The 21,486-nt window shown below is 38.2% G+C and overlaps 1 protein-coding gene across 6 annotated transcripts in view; it reads left to right on the forward strand.

The window, feature by feature from the left end:
• TIAM1 (TIAM Rac1 associated GEF 1) overlaps positions 1-21,486 on the forward strand; it is a 323,266-nt gene that overhangs the window by 105,385 nt on the left and 196,395 nt on the right. For all 6 annotated transcript variants that reach the window (XM_043994258.1, XM_043994259.1, XM_043994255.1 and 3 more), the window contains exon 3: positions 7,513-7,618. The gene's annotated coding sequence lies outside the window, so the exon portion shown is untranslated. The remainder of the gene's footprint in view (positions 1-7,512; positions 7,619-21,486) is intronic.

Below are 21,486 nucleotides of genomic sequence, written 5' to 3' on the forward strand. Positions count from 1 at the left end.
AGACACTCTAGAAAGAAGAATTCAGACCTGCCTTACTGAGATATACAAGTTAATAAGTGAAGTAGATATTATTTCCATTTTTACAAATGAAAGTGAGGCTCAGAGAGATTGACTATTTCAAAATAGTACTCAGCTTCTTTCGCAAAGAAAATGATATTGATTCTTAAAGTTGAGAAAATATAAATCATCATTAATATTAACATAAAATAATAAATAAAACATTCACAGATAATACCACAGTACTACATCAAAATAAATTGTCAATCATGACCATTGGTATTTATACATTGAATGAAAATATGGCTTAATACTAGGAAAGCAATAAAAAGTTATTAAAATAGACTACATGATCATATGATCAGATGTAAAGAAAACCACTGATAAAATATATACATTTATTTTGAAAACATTTAAAAAGGCCTTTTCACATGATACAATTATATATATGAAACCATGAGCAAATATTATATACTCATAGAGACCTAAAGGAATAAACACTGCTAATGAAGAAATTAAAATATTTCTATTTGTAAATGACAGTGTATACCTAGATAACTCAGGACATCCTTGAACACTAATTTATCATGCTGCATAGGAGACCTATACAAAGACAATTTCAAAAAGATTTTGACATAAATCAAGAATTGAACAAAATGAGAATTAGCTGTTGCTTGTGGTTAGGCAGTACAAATATAGTAACATATTTCTAAAGTAAATGATAGATTTAATTCAGTACTTATAAAAATATCAGTAAATTCTTTCATAGAATTAGTCATAAAAATCATATGCAAAAATTCATACAGATAGGTAGATATTTGAATCCATGGGAATTGATGAGATGACCAAGTAAAATAATATAGAGGGAGAAGGGAAGAGGATTAGTGGGTGAGATCTGGGTGAAGATCTCATATAGGAGACTGAGAGAGTGGTTTGATAGGCAGGAGGAGAACCAGGAGAAAGCAATCTCATGAAAACCCAGAGCGAAGAGTGTATCAAAGGGTTTTTAGGTTGATGATAGGGAGAACAAATACTCTTCAACAAAATGTCCATTGTCACCATCAGAGATAAAGCACAGGACTAGATAGATCCTGGATCTGACCTAATGATTGCCGAGGTTGTGTGTATGTGTGTGTGTGCGTGCGCACGCACACACACACACACACACACACACACACGCTTGCACAAACAGCCTATTTAGAGAAAGAAGAGAACCTAATGAAGCATGTTCTTCAGAGAAATAAAAGGATACTCAGTACAGTTTCTGTGTAGCATTCTAAGCAGCTGGGAGGTACAGTGGATAGAATGCTGGACTTGGAATCAGGGAGAACTGAGTTCAAATCCTAGCTGCCTACTTGTTTGTAACTCTTGTCCTGTTACTTAATCTCTCTTGGCTTCCTCATCTATATTATATGGATAATAATCATACCTACCTGACACTGAGGACTAAATGAAGTAATATATGTAAAGCACTTTGTACTTTCACACCGTGCAAATTTACAAAGTTGATAAAAGATTAGGACAGTCAAGGGAGAGATTATGCAAAGAAAGGCATGCTGATGTATTTTGTGGACAATTTTTGTGGCATCCCAAAAGTGGAGAAGTGAAGGATTCTAATTCTGGATATCAATTTGGAATTATGCAAGAAAAATCACTAAATTGCTCTGTCCTTTGACCCAGCAATGTCACTACCAGGTATACCTTAAGGAAGTAAAAAACAGATACAAAGGGACAGTATATACTGAACCATGCATAGCAACATTCTCTGTGGTTCAAGCAGCCAGAAATAACTTATCCACTTTTGGGACATAGCTAAAGTAGTTCTCAGCAGGAAATTTTTCTCAGAAAACTTATATAAACAAAATAGAAATGAGAAGATCAATGAAGTGAACATAAGTAATTCTAAAATAAGTATAAAAGAGGAAAGCTTGCTTATAAGAAGAGAAATATAGAAGCTTAAAAATAAAAAAAACACATAAACAAAAGTACAGTATATGTCAAAATAGCCATAGCAGTACTCTTTTTGTGGTAATAAAGAACTGGAGAGGGTGCAACTAGGTGGTGCAGTGGATAAAGAACCGGCCCTGGATTCAGGAGGACCTGAGTTCAAATTCCGCCTCAGACACTTGACACTTACTAGCTGTGTGACCCATGGCAAGTCACTTAACCCTCATTTCCCTGCCCCCCCCCCCCAAAAAAAAGAAAGAAAGAACCAGAGACAAGGTGAGTGATCAGAACTGGCGAACGGAAGGAAAAAAAATGCCATATATATAGAGACAACCTATCTATCTATCTATCTATCTATCTATCTATCTATCTATCTATCTATCTATCTATCTATCTATCTATCTAATGACAACCTAGGTGTCATCCTCGAGTTACTCTCTTACTCCACCTTGTCCAAGTCATTGCCAAAGCCTGGCCATTTCACCTTTGTAATATCTTTTGAATATACTCCCCTCTTTCTCCTCTTATGACTGCAACTACCATGATACAGTCCCTCTTGACCTCATGCTTGGACTATTGAAACAGACTACTGATTGATCTCCCTGCTGCAAATCTTTCCCCACCTCAGTCTGTCTTCCATGCAACTGCAAAAAATGATTTTCTAAAAGTGAAGTACTGACCATGTTATCCTCTTAACCATTAAACTCGAGGGCTCCATATTATTTCCAGGTTTAATATAAAATCCTCTTGGACATTCACAGTTCTTAAGAACCTAGCCTTCCCATGCTATCTTTCAAGTCTTATACCTTACACTGACCCCTCTCCCTACTCTTTGATCCAGTGACACTGACATCCTTGCTGTTTCTTGAGCTATGTACACCCTCTCTCTGTTTCTGACATTTTCACTGGCTATTCCCCTTATCTGGAATACTGTCTCTCCTCATAGCCACTTCCTGGCTTCCTTCAAGTCCTAGATAAGATCCCAGCTTCTACAGGAAGCTTTTCTCAATCCCTTCTAATTCTAGTGCCTTCCCTCTGTTACTTATTTCCTATTTATCCTGTATAAAGCTTGTTTGTATATATTTGTTTACATGACTTCCATTTTAGATTGTGAACTCTTTGAAGGCAGGGACTATCTTTTGGCTTTCTTTGTATCCACTTAGCACAGTGCCTGCATATAGTAGGTGCTTAATAAATGTTTATTGACTGACTAAAAAATGACTGAGAAATTCAAAGATATGGAAGATTTAGATGAACTTCTGCAAAGTGAAATAAACAGGACCAAAAGAATAATACATGAGTACAGCAATGAAAACAAAAGATCACTATAAAAGGATATTGAATTTTGAGTAATTGAAAATCTAAGGAACATTAAAAATAATAACTCACTGAAGAGAGGTGGGGACAACTAAAACAGAATATTGTATGAACTATCAGATACAGTAATTGTATCTGACTCTAGATTTGGATTTTGAGCTGGAAAGGAAGTCAAAAGTCATCTAATCCAAGCTTTTCATCCTACAGATGAGGAAACTAAAGCCCAGGGAAATCAAGTGATTTGCCCTAAGTCATCCAGGTACCTACTAAGTATCAGACACATTGTCAGTAGAGCAGACTTTATTCTCTCTTTAAGTGCCTTGGACTGTAGCCTGATGACTTGGCCTGGTTGAGATTAGCATAAGGTGATCTTTTCAAAAATCTTCTTACTTATCTTGGATTTCAACACACTATTATCTACATTTGTTCTTTCTCTTCCAGTCCAAAGGTTTTTTTCCCTCCTCTTAATTGTTTTTCTTTGTTGCGAGGAATGATTCAGTCTGGATTGTGTATTTGTGTGTAGGGGTGGATCTATGACTAATGTAAAGACAAAAAGTACCTTTTTAAAAATAATAGAAAAAAGAGGATATGGGCAGCTGAGTTTGAAAACTACTTTTAGCCCTTTTGGAAACTTGGAGTTAGGTAGAAAGGGTTTAGATTTTTTAAATCCTTTTTCCTTTTTCCATCTCCCCACCAAGTTTGTGTTTGGAAGGAAGTCACATTGAATTTCCTTCCCTTTTTGTAGTTCATCAAGTAGTTCCTTATTTGGGCATTTACAGCATTATTTGGTTCTTACCATGAGTTTATTGTAATTATGTGTTAGTATATTATCTCTGCTTTTTAAAGGCTTTCTATGACAAGGGCTAAACTATCTAGATATAAATGGGGTATGTGGGTGTGTTTTGCCCATGTACCAATTGGGTATCCAAATAGATTTGTTTAGATGTCACTTATAGGGAAACATGAATAGATTTCTTTAGTCTTCACCTACCATTCTCTAAGGGAGATTTTGATTCCTGCCAGTCAGAGAGCAGTAGATTGAGGCCAACAAACCAGTTATTCTCCTCTCTGTTTGCCTCCTATATATTGTTGATCTGAGGGAAATAATTTTTACATTCAAGTTGTCCCTTTAAGGGTAGAATGCTCTAAGCTATATCTAAAAATGTAACTCCTTTTCAAAGATCATCACATAGTGAATAGTAAGTAAATCTGTTTATTTTAGCAAATAGAAATCAGAGAATATTTACAGGTTAAAATAAATCAGACAATACACATATCAGATGAACTCTTCCATTCTGAGTGAGATAACTTTGTTCAGCCAAGGGAAGAGTCCTCAGTCTCACTCAAGAGGAAATTTCCTGAAGTCTCTAGGGAAAAGAGGCTTAAAGCCCCAGTTTTTCTACATGTTAGCTTCTTCCCAAAGTCTCTTTCTCCAAGGATCTGTCCTAGAAGAGAATCTAGAACCCATGTATCCTCTCTTAGATCTGGAATCCAGAAGATCTTCTCTCCCTCAAGCTCTCATCAATTTCACCCCTAATTTGGGCATCAAATAATCATTCTTCATCTGTGAAGAGAGATTTCTGCAAATGAGACTTGGATTACATAAATTATATGTACTCTTGTATTTTTATGCAAAAAAAAAAAAGTGTCAGTACAACTCTGCCAAGTATGATGAGCCTTGGCTTTATACATAAATGCTCATAGTAGTTTAGGAAAGCTCAAAGAAACCTACTATTATATGATCACTGGATTTGTTTTTATTATGTTTAGCTCTGGGTTTTTCTCTTACCAAGGTAATTGTTGTTATTATTAATTGTTTTCAGTCACAGCTGACTTTTAATGATTTTTTTTAGGGTTTTCTTGGCAAAGATACTGGAGTGGTTTGCCATTTCCTTCTCCCACTCATTTTGCAGATGAGAAAACTGAGGTAAATAGGGTTAAGTGACTTTCCCAGGGTCACATAACTAGTAAGTATCTGAAGTTGGGTTTGAACCCAGCTTTTCCTGACTCCAGGCCTGACACTCGTTATCTACTGTGCCACCTAGCTGAACCTTCTAAGGTAACAGGACATGTCTAATGGAGATTGTTGATTCCCAACTCTGTTCACCTGGCTCAAGCATTTATTGGCAGTGGTAACCCAAGTGAGAGCGATGCGTGGTATAATGAATAGGGGACTTGCTTTAATAAGTCAATTTCATTTGTAGTTAGAAAAAGAATAGTACCCCAAAATGCAAGGCTATAGGAGGAGTTAGGACTGTATATCATAGATCATTTAGACAAGTTGTATTGGAGCCCAGAAAAGGAAAACAATCACCTTTGTCACAACCAGCCTAATCAAAGTATACCAGCTTATTTGTGTAACAGTGTTGTGACCCTTGGTTGGGAAATTCCTCTTTCTAGAAATTACACAAATGTGAGCTGATAGATTACAGTTTTGCCTCATATACTGAATCAATGGGCATTTCACTTTTTGGCTTTTGTTCAGATTGTTCAAACTTTTTGGCTTCTGTTCAAAATGTTATGTGAATAACATTTTACCCATTCAAATCACTAACAATTGTAGACCCATAGCAGTTGGAAACTTTATATACATTCTATGGGGGAAAAAAGAGAGAGGAGATTAGGGAAAACAGTGAAAATTCTGGTAATTTTATCTTCTTTGATTGTAAACCAAAATTACATATAATACAACTGCTAATTCTGATGAGAATCCACATAGGTTGTTTTCAAAAAGAACTAGTTGGTTCCGTTTAAAATATTTTTGCATAGTTAATATAAATATAACATCTTTTGCCAAGCTTTGTAAGCCCAATGTTATATTTATTTTCTTCTTCAGATGATGGGCTGCTGACACAATAACTATAACGTATTAGGGATCTGCCAACAAATTTTTGAATATAATATTTGCTTATTCACCTGGGTAGAAATGTCATTTAGTAGCTGTGAATAATAGACTTCAGATCCTTTACCTTCATAGGATCAAGGAAATATAATGACAATAATAATAGTAGCGATGGCCATTTATGCAGTATTTTATGGTTTGAAAAGCACTTTATATATGTAAACTGGTAGATGTTTTTATTACTTACATTTTACCAGTGAGCAAACTGAGGCAGAGATAGAGATTAAATTTAATGACTTGTCCAGAGTCATCCAGCTAGGGAATGTCTGAGGCTGGATTTTAATTCAGGTCTTCCTACCTCCAAGACCAGAATTCTGTCCACTGCACCATTTGGTTGTCATAAAACATATTTAATTAGCTTTATTCCAAATTTCTCCACTTGTTAGAAAGAATGGGGGCAGCTAGGTGGTGCAGTGGATAAAGCACTGGCCCTGGATTCACGAGGACCTGAGTTCAAATGTGGCCTCAGACACTTGACATGTACTAGCTGTGTGATCCTGGGCAAGTCACTTAACCCTTATTGCCCCACCCCCTCCCCCCAAAAAGGAAGAATGAAGAGCATAACTGAATGAAAAAATTCAGAATATGAAGTATTTAAGCATAAGTATAGAAATGATTTTTACCCTTTATAAATTTGTTACTGGTATAGATTCTTAGCAGAAGTAGTAGTAATTCAGAATGCTCTCGAATTAGTCTGATTTGACTGTTTGCCCCCCTCCTCCCCATCCTCTATTTCTCTTTTTTTCCTTTTCTTTTTTTTTTAGTGAGGCAATTGGGGTTAAGTGACTTGCCCATGGTCACACAGCTAGTAAGTGTTAAGTGTCTGAGGCCGGATTTGAACTCAGGTCCTCCTGAATCCAGGGCCAGTGCTCTATCCACTGTGCCACCTAGCAGCCCCTCTATTTCTCTTTAAAATTGTGTTTCTTATTATGAATGACAAACACGAGCATTTCAATATACAAAGCATGTCAAAAAAAGAGAGCATTATGTATGAAATGATGGCCCTAAGTGGTTTTTTTTTTGGGGGGGGGCAATGAGTGTTAAGTGACTTGCCCAAGGTCACACAGCTAGTAAGTGTCAAGTGTCTGAGATCGGATTTGAACTCAGGTCCTTCTGAATTCAGGCCCGGTGCTTTATCCATTGCGCCATCCAGCTGTCCCCCCAAGTGGTTTTTAAACATTATTAAATTTAACTTAGCAGTGACAGAACTGCTCTGCTTTTGGGTCTCCCTTTTTGCCTTCTTGGGTGTTACTTTTTCTTCTCTGGCTCCCTCCCTGCCCCTGCAATGAGGATGTAAATATTGATTATCATTTAGATACTTTAAATTGCTTAATTTTTAATTTTTCCAGGTTTCTCTTGCAACCTGTTTGTGTTTGAGAGATTCTACCCAGTTCTGGCCTTTTCATCAGGATTGCTTTGAAGTCCTCTATTCTATTAAAGGTCCACTTATTCCTGGTAAGACTAGACTCATTGTTTGTTTTTAAAATAAGTTTTTATTGACATCTTTTGGTTAATGTCATCATAGTTCTCCCTGCTATTTCTCCTCATCCCTGAGAAGCATCCCATATAAAAAAATAGCATTTTTGAAAACTAAAAAAAGAAAAAGAGGAAAAAATCAGTGTAACCAATCAATATTGAAGAAGTAGGAAAATATATGTAATGTGCAATACTTGTGGGCCTTCCATCTCTGCAAAGCAGTAGGGTAGGAGTGTCTTCCCATGTGTCTTTTTTTTTTTTAATTTTAATTTTTTTTATTTTTTAGTGAGGCAATTGGGGTTAAGTGACTTGCCCAGGGTCACACAGCTAGTAAGTGTTAAGTGTCTGAGGCCGGATTTGAACTCAGGTACTCCCGACTCCAGGACCGGTGCTCTATCCACTGCGCCACCTAGCTGCCCCCCCCCATGTGTCTTTTTTTCAAGTCATAATTGTTATTTATAATTTTGCAACATTCACTCTGTGTGTGTGTGTGTGTGGGGTTATTCTTTCAATTTACATTGTAGTCATTAAACTATACTCAGGTTTGCAGGATAAGTTATTCTTGGTTGATTTGGTCTCCTTTGTCATAATTGTAGCATAGTTGCATGCTATCAGTGTGATACTAAATGTTATTCCTTTTTTTCCCTATCTTGAATGTCTGTTTTTTGTTTATGACCTTCCTAAGTGTTTTCTCTTTGGGGTCTCTTTTAGGGGGTGGAGTCTCTATTTTCACACTGCTCTCTTGAAATATGGTGCCCGGAATTTTTGTCTGGTCATAGGTGTCAGGAAATATGATCATTCTTTGAAATTATATCTGAACCTGGTAGACCATGACTGTAATACCTGCTGCTGGGGAAGGCTGAAGCCGGTGGATCAATTTAGCTTAAAAGTTCTGCAGTAGGGCTAAAACCTATCTGGTGTCTGCACTAAGTCCAGCGTCAATATAGAGAGCCCCTTGAAGTTTAGGAATATCAGGCTGTCTAAGGATGAACTAACTGACCTGAGTTCAGAAAAATGGAGCAGGTTAAAATTTCCATGATGATTAGCATTAGGATCATGAGTGGCTACACTTCAGGCCTGGACAAGTTGGGGAAACTGAGTCTCTCCCTCCCCCTCCCCCTCTCAACAACAAAAGAAAAGTCCCTTATCAGATAACCTTGCTGCAAAGATGTTTTCCCCCAGTCACCTATTTCCCTTATAATTTTAATTGCAGTGATACTGTTTGTGCAGAAAGGTCAGGGTGACTGGGATTGGGTAGATGACCTTTGCAGTCCTTTGCAGCTTATCTTGATGTATGGGGTGAGGTGCTGGTCTAAACTTCCTTAAGTCATTACCCCTTCTCTGACAACCTCTGTCTCCTATCCCAGCACAATAATAATTTCATCTTTACACTTTCCTCTAGTCCTGAAACCCTTGCCCCCTTTTCCTATTTTGCCAAATCATTGCCATATACTATACCTAACATTTGCCTTCTTAGCTTCTCCTCCTTGAGATACAGAATACAGTTGGAGGACGTTTCACAACTATACTGACTAGGCACATTGCAAATTTGTGTTATCCAACCTCAACTGATCCTTCATGGGACTAAAACTTTTTCCTCATTGATTTACTATCTCCCTTTTTCCAGACTCCTCAGTCCTCTCCCTTAACTTATTTTTTTCTCTGTTGCCCAACTCCCTCAGCCGAGGATCATAATCTCTTACTTTCTCTAACTGTTAAAGCTGAGGCTCTCTCTTCTCTAATTGTCTTTTCTTGATATCCTTTGATATAATTCCCCACTCTCTCCTCATTTCCCCCAGTTCCTGTCAAAGCGATGGCTCTTCTCCTTTCTAAGATGACCCTCTCCATGGGACCTTGAACCCAACCTGTCCTGTCTTTTACAGCAAATTGCATCCTCAGACATCCCACTTCTTTTGAATCTTCAACCTTTATCAACTGACTCCTTTCCTATTGCCTTCAATTATCCCCAAGTCTTATCCCATCTTGTAAAAACCTTCACTAGAACCTCACACCCCTTCAAGCTGTATTGTCCTTTTCTCAGCCAAACTTCTTGAAACATCTTTCTACACTTACTGCCCACACTTCCTCTCCTCTCCTCTCCCTCCTCCTTTCAGTGCAGCTTCCCGTTAAGCACTCAACTAAAATTTCTCTGTCCTGAATTGCCATTCATCTTTTAACGACCAAATCTCATGCTATTTTTTCAGTCTGCATCTTTTTCAACCTATTGGCTGCATTCGACCATCTCATTTCCTATATACTCTCTTCCCTTAGTTTTCATGACACCATTCTCTCATAGGTTACTTCATACCTGTCTGACATCTCCTTCTCAATCTTCTTTTCTGACCTACCTCTAACTTGGTGTTCCTCATGATTCTGTCCTGGGTCCTCTTCTTTTTTCCCTCTGTAGTCTTTCTCTTGGTATCCTTTTCAGTTGCCATAAGTTTAAATATCATCTCTACGCAGATGACTCCCCAGATCTCTCTAAATATTCCTAGTCTCTCTCCTGAGGCTTCATTTTTTATCACCTGTTGTGTATTTTCAAACTACATGTTGAGGAGACATTTAAAACTCAAAATGTATGAAACTGAACTTAGTATCCCTCCTTCTGTCAGCTTATCCCTCTTCCAAATTTCCCTATATCTGTCAAAGCTATCACTAACCTTCTAGACTCCCAAATTCATAACCTTGGCATATCTTTGAATCTTCACCTCTGTTGTCAAATCTTTTGGTTTCTCCTTCACAGCATCTCTTTTATCCCATCCCTTCTCTCTACTCATGCAGGTACCACTTTACTTCACAGCATCATCATCTCTTGCCTAGGTTATTGCAGTAGCTTCCTAATTACCCTTCCTACCTCAAGAATAAAGACCTCTTGGTCTGCATTTGTTGAGTCATGAGTAACTTTGCCTCACATTGGTTTCTTATACTATATAGCTCACATTCTGTCCACTGGTGTACTTCCCATTAATGTCTGAAGCTGCTTCCTCTCTTGGGCCTTTCTGTATCTGTGTCTCTCTGAAGAGCAGTTCACTACTACTGTACCTGAAGTTTGTGCTTGTTCTTCCCACAGATACTATGTGTATTTGTGGCAGAGTATATATACCCAGATTCTGGAGAGAGGAGGTGTGTTGGTGTTTTATAGATACCATTTTTTACTATGCCATTTTAGTAAATGCCTTTGCTAAGAGCTAGTTGAGTCTATTAGCTAATTGTCACTAAATTATCAATTGGGGGCAGCTAGGTGGCACAGTGGATAAAGCACTGGTCCTGGATTTAGGAGGACCTGAGTTCAAATCCGGACTCAGACACTTGGCACTCACTAGCTGTGTGATCCTGGGCAAGTCACTTAACCCTCATTGCTCTGCCCCCCCCCAATATATATATATATATATATATATATATATATATATATATATATATATATATATATACACATACAGAAGAGAGCAGAAGGAAGTCCCCATGTGAATACTATGGAATTAAATATAAACTTCACTAGGGCAGTGTGGGAATCAACATGTATATAGTAGTTTCATATATATATTTCTCTTTTTTCTTTGTATAGGGAAATGTTAATGTTGATGTTTGTCAAGTTAATAATAATAAAGAAAATTTAAAAAAAATCTTTTTGTCTTTGGGCAAATCAATGTGAAATCTTCTGTGTTGTCATTTCCAAAATGAGGGGTTGGATGAGGCAGTCACTAACTAGCTAAATCTAACATTCTCTAACCTTCCCTCCCATCCTTCTCCTCCTCCCTCTTCTTCAACACCAGATATTAATACTTTAAAATTCAGAAGGATTGTTTTTTTCCTCTGGAAAGTAATTGCATACACTGACACACTGTACTTCTTTCCTACTGGGAAAATAGTGCCTAATGGGGATGTCATGTTCCTAGAGGCAATACGGTCTGGTAGACAGATTCTTGGATGGGAGAGCAAGACAAATGGGTTCTCTTCTTAATTCTGCAGGTCTGTGCCTTCACTGTTACTCACTTAATTATTAAATACCATCAGTATGCAAAGACTCATATTAGGTGTTGTAAACAAGACCTTGTCCTTTTTCCTTGGGAAATACTGCAATAAAAAAGAAAAAGATGAGTTAGACAACAATTTTTTAAAAAAGAAAATTAGGAATAGGAAATTATTTCCAAAAACTTGTACTTTTAATTCAATGCTTTGAGGATCAGTAAATTTAGTTGGTGTGAACTCTCCTTCCTCTGACTCCACTCTAATTTAATAGCCTTTGAAAAATTGCTATGACTAATAACATTCATAACTCTGTGGCTAGACTACAAACTTAGTTATTCCTATGACTTGAATTGTGTAAAACTTTGTAAAACCTAAATACCATGTAAATGCAATTATTATTACTGTTATTTTTTATGATCAGTAAATAGCCTGCATGTTTTTTAGCTACTCCAATTTGCTCTTCACCCTACTTCTGACCTGTTGCCCAGGTTTTTTGCTATAAATTCTTCTTTTCCACTCTGCAAAGTAGTATCTGTAATTCTCTTTATCTTTTTGTGAGCTCTGAGCCCCAAGCTATAGGCAGCACCTCTGGCAAAACTGCTTAGTCTGAGATCTCTCTCTGTCTCTTTCAGATTTCCCCCATCAATGGCACTCTCCCAATTGTACTCCCAATATATTTGGGAGTGTGGGGGTATGGTTCAGTGATACAACTTCTTTCCTGATATACCTTAGGCTCAATTGGCCCAAGTTAGCCTTGTGCTTATAGTTTTAGCCCCTTTCTTTGTAGTGGTTCCCTCTGGCTCTGTGCTTCTCTCAGAGAGCCTTGTGGTTTCTTTCAGTTTTTCTTGTTCCAGCTCCTTGTGTCTTCTTATCCCATCACATGTTGGATTCCCTTTACCTGTTAGCTTAACACCTCATTGTTGAGCCTCTTTCTTTGATTTTGTACTGGGTTTTCAGGGATCACTTCTTTATAATAGTAATGAGAGACCCTCATTTATCTAGCCATCTCCAATATAGATGAAGAAAGAACAGTCAAATAGGCAGGAGGAAAACCAAGAAAAACCAGTGTCACTAAAAGCTAGAGAGGTGAGAATATCTAGCAGAAGAGAGTGATCAAATAAGTGTCAAAGACTGCAGAGAGGTCAAGAAGGTTGAGGACCAAGAAAAGGCATTTAGATTGGACATTTATGCAATTATTGGCAACTTTGAGAACAGTTTCCATCAAGTGATGAGGTTGGAACCCAGATTGCAGAGAATTTAGAATTAAAAAGAGAGAAAGTGGATTTATGTAGTATAGATTGTCTTCTCAGGGAGTTTAGTCACTTAGAGGAAGAAAGATAGAGAATGGTAGCTATCAGAGGTCGAGAGATCTAGTCCGTAAGGATGGTGATACAACCTATGCTTATAGAAGGAAGGAAAGAGGAGATAGAATGAAAATTAGAGGAAAGGAGGGAATGGGATCAAAGGTGCACATTGAGGCGTTTGTCTTGGCAGGGAAGAGGCCTGCTTCTCATAAGACAGGGATGAAGGAGATAGTGGGGGAAAGATGTCTGAGTGATATGAGATGAGGAAGAGGGGAGAACAGGAATCTCATGGTAAATGCCTCAGTTTTTGTTAAGTGAAGTATAAGAAAAAGCCCACATCTGAGAAGGGTGGGGAAAGACGTACTATGGGAGGCTTGAGGATAGATGAGAAAATTTGTAACAGCCATTGTGGTGCTGCCCCTAGCAAGAAGATAGAGTGTTGACCAGAGGTATGAAAAAGTGTATAAAAAAGGGTTGCCTTCGGAGATTGTGTAACATAAATTTGTAGTTCTCTGAGTCAGCATGATTTTGTGATGTGAATAAGGATGAAGGCATCATAAGATAAGAGTAAGCCAAGGGTGGCATTTGGCAAGGTGTGTTCAGTGATGGTGCAATAGGGCAAGGAATTCTAGTTCAAGAGAATAGTGTGGAGTTGAACTGATTCACCAAGTGATTTAGATAAGGAAAGGGGCTTAGAAGCCCATGATGAGGATAAAGAATGAAATTAGGAATTTTAAGAAATAGGGAAAGAGACAATAAAAGAAGATGATCAGACAAAGGAATTTCAGAGTTTATGAACATGTAAGTGGAACACTGGGTAGTGGCAAGATCAAGCATGTGTATAAGGATCTTTGTGTGTAGTCAAGTTGGAGTGGAGGAGTAGGTTGTGAGAATTGAGTAGATTGAGAAATTAGAAGGTTATGGTAAAACATCAGTATGTGTATTAATATCCACCAGGCACTGAACTCATTGTATAAGGAAGGAGAATATCATGAGAGTTAACAAACCTCTCCAAGAAGGAGAGGCTCCAAGTAGTGGTGGTAGAAGAAAGGTCTGAAAATTGCAGTGGGAAACGAGGATGATTTATCTTCCCTACCACAACCAGTGAGTGAGGGTATGAGTGGGAATACAGCCAGTAGTGGAAAAGGTAGTCAGGAGTGCTCTGTCATCAGGAAGGCACCAGGTCTCCCTGAATTCCAGAAGACAGAAGAGTCAGAAATGAAAAACTTTAGCATGAGAGGAAGTTTGTTAATGATGGAGCAGGCATTCCAGAGAGCATAGCACAAAGGGGCAAGTAGATCTCGTAGCGGGATATTATGGGCCTATTGTTGAGGGGGATGGGAATAAATGAATAGGAAGTTTGGGATGGGGTTCAAATCACCACTGGGATGGACAGAGCATAAGAGTATTGAAAATAGATTAGCTACATAGAACCATGTATACCCTTTGATCCAGCAATATCACTGCTAGGTTTATATCCCAAAGACATCCCCAAAAGAGAAAGACCTATTTGTACAAAAATATTTATAGCAGCTCTTTTTGTGGTGGCTAAGAATTGGAAATCAAAGGAATGCCCATCAATTGAGGAATGGCTAAACAAACTGTGGTATAGGGGGCAGCTAGGTGGCGCAGTGGATAAAGCACCGGCCCTGGATTCAGGAGGACCTGAGTTCAAATCCGACCTCAGACACTTGACACTTACTAGCAGTGTGACCATGGGAAAGTCACTTAACCCTCATTGCCTGGCAAAAAACAAAACAAAACAAAACAAACAAACAAAAAACCCCCAAAAAACTGTGGTACGTGATGGTGATGGAATATTAATGTGCTATAAGAAATGACAAACAGGATTATTTCAGAAAGGCCTGAAAAGACTTGTATGAACTAATGTATGGTAAAGTGAGCAGAACCAAGGGAACATTGTGCACAGAGACAGCAATATTGTTTGATAAAGAACTGTGAATGACTTAACTATTCTCAACAATACAATGATCCAAGACAATCCCAAAGGACTATTGATGAAACATACTATCTGCCTCCAAAGAAAGAACTGATAGTGATGGAACAGACTGAAGCATGCTATTTTTCATTTTCTTTCATTTTTTTCTTTATTCAAGTTTTCTTGTACAAAATGACAAATATGGTTATATTTTACATAATCATACATGTATAACTCATATTTGATTGTTTGCCACCTCATGGGAGGGGTGATATGAGGGAGGGAAGTTAGAAGTTAGAAGGTAGTGGTAGGAGGTGGTCCAGGAATTATCTCTGGAGTACTGCAGAAGGCCCTGAGTTGAAAACCTGATCTCTGAGATGAATGAACTCTCTGGGAATGCCAGGATTTGCTGGGAAGGTAGGAGAAGATAGGGGAAGGAGGTTGGGGGCAAAATTCTGGAGGGATGCAAGATTTGCATGGCTCTCAGAAAAGGGCCCTAAGAGAAGACAGAGCAAGGTACTAGAAGGAATAAGTAAATTAACAGAGCTGGTATTTAAACCCTTGTCCCATGCTTGCAAAGTTGATGCTTTGGAACACCAGGGTTCCCTGTGTTTGTCAAGCACTTGACACTTTACAAAGTACTCTCATATTCACACAGACTATAACTAGGGCTTTGCCTCATGGTGCCAAGATTAGTGGGTACTGGAAGCCCATGTGCTTCTTCAGCAGTGTACAAATAACTGAGCTTAGCAGTTGTTAGTAATAATTATGGCCTATAATTTCTCCGCCCAGCTGTTCTACCCCAGATAGTCTCTTTCCACCCCTACCTCCCAATCCTGAAGAGAGTGGCCTTGCTGCATCTTAGAATCTGCACACACAGTCAGTTTCTGTCTTTCTGTATTCCCTGTCTTTCCAACAACTGAATTTGTCTTTAAAAGATAATTTAAGGGTTTGTTTTTTGAAGCTTTCCTTAGGAATGAAAAAATGTGAATTATGATCTAGGATCTTTACTGTGATAAAATTGTTTATTGGTTTTCCCACTATTGCTATCCCTCTTCTTCCACCAAAACCCTACGATGCACATTTTCGCATGTAGGTAAAACCCTTAGTTCTCAAAAACTATGCTACTGAAACATAAGCTCAGATAGATCCTGTAAGAGTTTCAAGTACCAGACCTGTGAAGTATTGTTTTTGTCTGAGGACCAGCTTATCCCAAGCCTGTATAGGTTCATGTTCTGGTCTACTGTTACTTGTTTTATCTATCTATCTATCTATCTATCTATCTATCTATCTATCTATCTATCTATCTATCTATCTATCTATCTACATATTTATTTATTTATTTGGTCCACTACAACTTCAAAAGGCCACCTACTAACTTACACGGGGGACCCAGAAGTCTTAGTGAAGTTTTAAAGCTCATTAGAGGTTAAAGGGCTTATGACCCATGCTGAAGAGATCACAGATCTTTGAAGTATTGAAATATTGAAATGTTATTTAATATCATTACCAGACTCTCCAGAGAATTTAATTGTAAAAGTTTTCTCCTTCTACTGTTTGTGTGATTGCATATTATATACTTTTTTAGTTTATGCATTAACATGAGCTTCTTTTTACAGGCCCCCAATCTTCCTTTCCTTCCTTTTATGTGTATTTTCAGAAAAATTCTAGGATTTCAAAACAGTAAATTAGAAAGTCTCTTGGGAATTTCAGATGACTTAGGGTGATTTCCTTTCTGTTACGTCATCTGCTGTAGCTTTGTGGGGAGAGACGAAATGGGGCAAGGTGGAATATGATATGGAAGGTGGGGGGTCTACAAATGTTGCATTCTGCCCAGGGAGTAGCTGTTCTTTAGTAAGTGGAGAAAGTTTGCAAATTTCCTATGGCTTGTTAATAAATGACTTGGCATGAGAGGCAAAATACACGTGCACATTGAATGTATACATGTACATAAAGTGCAACTGTATAACTGAAGTTTAATATTTTGTTTTATCTCAGTCTTCTTTGTTAATAATCTCTAACCAGTGTTAGCTCTTCTGAAACCTCTATGGAACCTGATGAAAATAGAAGATTTAAAATTTTTAATCATGCTCTGTTCACACACTGTTTCAAACTCTGGAGTGCAAAGTACCCTATGAGGTATCCACAAATATTTTCATGGAACCCTAATTTTCAGTCCTAACAGATTTTTTTACCAGGGTTTCTCCTGGTAAAATATTAGTAGATTCATTGTCATCATCTTGTCTTTCAATTTTTTCGTGTATATTGTCAAACAAAGGAATTATGTTTCTTGTGAAATGTTATAAGTGATAAGGAGGAAAAGGAGATTTAGGTATAAACATGCCTTGCCAGTGGTCACAGACAAGTAAAGGGGCAGGATTTGAATTCAACTCACTTATGTCTCCAAATTCAGCATACCAGACTGCCTTTTCATGTAAATAGTGATGTCATGCTTTGTGACTTAAATATTTCCCTTATTGTCAAAAATATGTGATATGGAGGAAAATTTTGGAAGAGTCATAGTTTTGCTATTGTTACCGATGGCTTTAGTGGCTCCTACTCACAAGAGCTCCCTGAGTCTGCTTTCAGAAAGACCAGGTTCAGCCCTGGGGGAATTCAACCCATAGAGAGGACATTCGGCTTTTTTTGCTTTCTCTGGCTAGTTATGCCATGCTGCCCCTATCTCACGGAAAATTTAAATAAAGTTTAGGCATGACTTATTTTTAGGGTCTCCCAAAAAGGATTAATAGGGTCCCTCTAGAAAAATTACTCCATACCAGACCAAATAATATTCAAGAAATGTAAAGCATATCTTCAGTAATTACCTTTATCCAGCACAGGACAACAAGCCAAAAACCAGAAAGGGGTCCACTGGAAAACCTAGCATGAGGACAGGCAAATAAGATAGAAAGTTGTTAATGATGATCAGGCACAATTCAGTGACAGCTAAAATCTCCATCACTGTGCCTGGGAACAGGGACTGAAAAGCTTAGATGAGCCTCCAAAAATACCACTGTTCACAGAATACCTGGAAAAAATTAAACAAAATGCAAAATATAATTATAAATGAAATGAGAGGTAAATGGAAGGAAGAATTGGAAGGATGATAAATATCTTAGGATGCACAGTGATAAACTTTATTCCAGTAACAGACACTCTGAAAGTTAAAATGAACTAAACAGAAATAAGGGATTTTATAGGGAAAAACATTAAAAACAAAATCAAAACACTGAAAAAATATGCTTCTCCTGTCAGAAGGAACTAACTTGGAAAAAGGTCAAGGACAGATAATCTGAGACTCACCATGAGCAAGCTAGATGAAGTGGATGGAGGGCAGGGTTGAATGTGAATTTAAATTTAGCCTTGACATTTTGCCGTGTGATCCTGGGCAAGTCGCTTAACCTCTCTGCCTCAGTTTGCTTAATTGTGTTGTTTTTTTTTAAAAGAGGATAATGAGGATAATAATAGCACCTATCTCCAAGGGTTACAAGGATCAGATGAGACACTTTTTTTTTTTTTAAAGTGCTTAACTTAGTGCCTGGCACATAGTAGATGCTTAATGAATTACTTATTTTCTCCCTTCCTTTTCCCTGAAAAGGATGACCAAAAAAAGCCTGAATACCATGTTTCAATAAATAATAAATAAAATTGCTGTTCTATTAGAACTAGAAGGCAAAGTAAAAATAGAAATAATTCACTAATCACCCCCCGAAAGAAGCTCCAAAATGAAAACTCTCAGAAATTTTATAGCCAAAATCTAGAGTTTCTAGGTCATAGTAAAAATACTGCAAATGACTCGAAAAGAAAGCATTCATTTACCAAGAAGTGACAGACAGGAAGGATCACATAAGACTTGACAGCTACCAATTTTTTCTAAAAGAGAGAAGTTTTGTTCTTCAATGTTCAGCATACTTGCCTTGCATCCTTTCCCCATTCTCCATCCCAGTGTTTCTGACCCTCCTGCTGCTAACGTAAAAACTCTGTTTCCCTTCTCCACTTGCTTACCCCCTCACATCAGTCCCTCTCAACAATATTGCGTCCCTTTCCAGGTCTACCTTCCTCTTCCACTGTACTCTCTGGAAAGCCTGCCTATAATTAACCACCCTCTTCTCATCTTAAACCTCTTCCTTCCTTTCTTCCTTCCTTCCTTCCTTCCTTCCTTCCTTCCTTCCTTCCTTCCTTCCTTCCTTCCTTCCTTCCTTCCTTCCTTCCTTCCTTCCTTCCTTCCTTCCTTCCTTCCTTCCTTCCTTCCTTCCTTCCTTCCTTCCTTCCTTCCTTCCTTCCTTCCTTCCTTTCTTTCTTTCTTCCTTCCTTTCTTTCTTTTCTGGCAATTGGGGTTAAGTGCCCAGGGTCACTCAGCTAATAAGTGTTAAGTGTCTGAGGCCAGATTTGAACTCAGGTACTCCTGACTCCAGGGCTGGTGCTCTATCCACTGCACCACCTAGCTGCCCCATTATTTTTTTTTCTAATTTCTTCCATCCTGTGCTTCTCACTGAGTCCTGCCTCCTTTATGGTGACAGTGCATCATCACTGCTCACCTTTTTCAATATTGGTTGTGCTTTCACTTATTCTTACCAACTCAGTGGCCATGGTAAGGGAGATACTCTTTGCTTCCCATTGCCACTTCTTATTTCTCCAGTGTTACCAATGTTGTCCTTCATACTCTTGCTTCTTGCTCTCTCTCCAGCATTAGATGTTGTTGACTACTCTCTCTTTCTGGATGCTCCCTCTTTTTTGGTCTTTTGTGACCTCTCTCTGTCTCTCTCTCTTTTTTTGCCTATCTTCTCAGTCTCTTGTTAGATTTTCATGCTTGTCACACCCACAATTAGTGGGTATATCCACTGTCTTGGTCCTTTCCTTCTTTTCCCTTTATACTGTCTCCCTTGATGATCTCATCAATTCCCATGGATTCAGTTATTACCTCTATGCAGATGAATTCCAGTTCTAAGTATCCATTCCTAATCTCTTTCCTGAACTTTAATCTCACATTATCAACTGCTTTTGGAAACCTTGAATTGGGGGTCCCATCAACATATCCCAAACAGAACTCATCCTTCCTTCCAAATCTCTTCCTCCCAACATTATTATTATTATTGTTGAGGGCACTTCTATTTGCTTTGTCACCCAGGGTAAAAACCTCAGTATTATCTTTTATTCATTGTTCTCACTTATTCCACATCAATACTTTGTCAGATTTGATCAATTCTATCATCAAAACATCTCTTGTTTGTGTACGTCTGTCTACTCACACAGTCAGATACAGAATAGTTATGTATCCATTATCACAAAAGAAGGAAAGGGCTTATTAGAAAAGATCCATAGATACAAGTTAACACACATTTCAAAAATAATTTATAACCTATCACTTCTTTTCTTACTGGAAGTAGGAAATTTGCAGGAGAATTGTGGGATTGCTTGACAGATTTCACTTTATTTTCAGTTTGTTTTATTCATGCAGCAGCCTTGTGGTTGAAGTCTTCTGACCACCCTCACCCTGACTTGGACTTTAATATTCCAGCACAATCACAAACTGATTTGTTCCCCCTTGGAGAAATCACAGAGTTGCAGGAAGTACCCTTGCTGACAGTTTACTACTCAGGAATGACCAACCTTTTAAACTCAAATGGTCATTGCCAGGACTGGAAACTTTCATTGATTAGAACCCCTGTTCAGCAACCTGTGCTCAGGGAAAGAAACACAAAGAAGAGGCAGTTCCAGATTTCTGATCAAGTATTTGGCTCACTTAGGTAGACACACATTCTTATTTCCATGCACATGAGCTGCCATAGCTCCTGCTAGGGAAGGGAAGGGAAGAGAAGGGAAAGGAGAGAATCTACTCCCCTTACTTTGGAAAAACTAACAGAAAGTTGATATTAGTTGGGTGCTAGCAAAGAGGGTGTTTTAAAAGAAAAAAAAAGGCTAGAAGCTGTTTCTCCTCACTCCTTTTGGCTCAGAGTGGGCAGCTCTGTCAACAATCCTCTTTGGTATAGCTCCTTTCCTCTCTAGTCTAGAACAACATGTTCCTCCTCATGTAGCCAAAGTGTGCATGCCCAGCTCTGTGGGAAGCTCTCCAATCCAACCCCCTACTACACTCTGATGATTTAATTTAATTCTGCAATTATTTATTAAATGCCTACATTGTACCAGGAGCTGTGCTGGGCACTGGAGAATACAATGTCAAAAATTTTTAAATGGGCCATATACTTTAGGAATTCATGATTCCTAAAGAGATACTCCATGCACACAGATAAATAGATACAAAATATATATGAAGTAATTTTAGGGGATGGGAGAGGCAAGACTAACCTTTGGAGAAGGGGATATGAAACCTCATGGGTGTGTGAGCTGAGCTCTAAAAAAACTGAGGACATCTAAGAGGAGGAGAGCATTGTAGACATGTAGAAATGCTCTCTCTTTGTAGTCTTCATGTAGCTTCCTTTGGGTATACTGTTTGCTTAGCCAAGTTCCCAGAATCTGCTTGTCACTATAGTCTAACTCTCCTCTCTTCTGCCAGGGCACACATGGATTGAAGCTGCTTCCCTCCTTGGGTTTTTGTCTCTTTGTATTTACATCTGTCTGATGTATTTATCATTGTTTGCCACTGGATACATCAGGGCAGCTATGTGGCACAGTAG

Source organism: Dromiciops gliroides, chromosome 3 (genome assembly GCF_019393635.1).
Source record: "Dromiciops gliroides isolate mDroGli1 chromosome 3, mDroGli1.pri, whole genome shotgun sequence".
Lineage (NCBI taxonomy): Eukaryota > Metazoa > Chordata > Mammalia > Microbiotheria > Microbiotheriidae > Dromiciops > Dromiciops gliroides.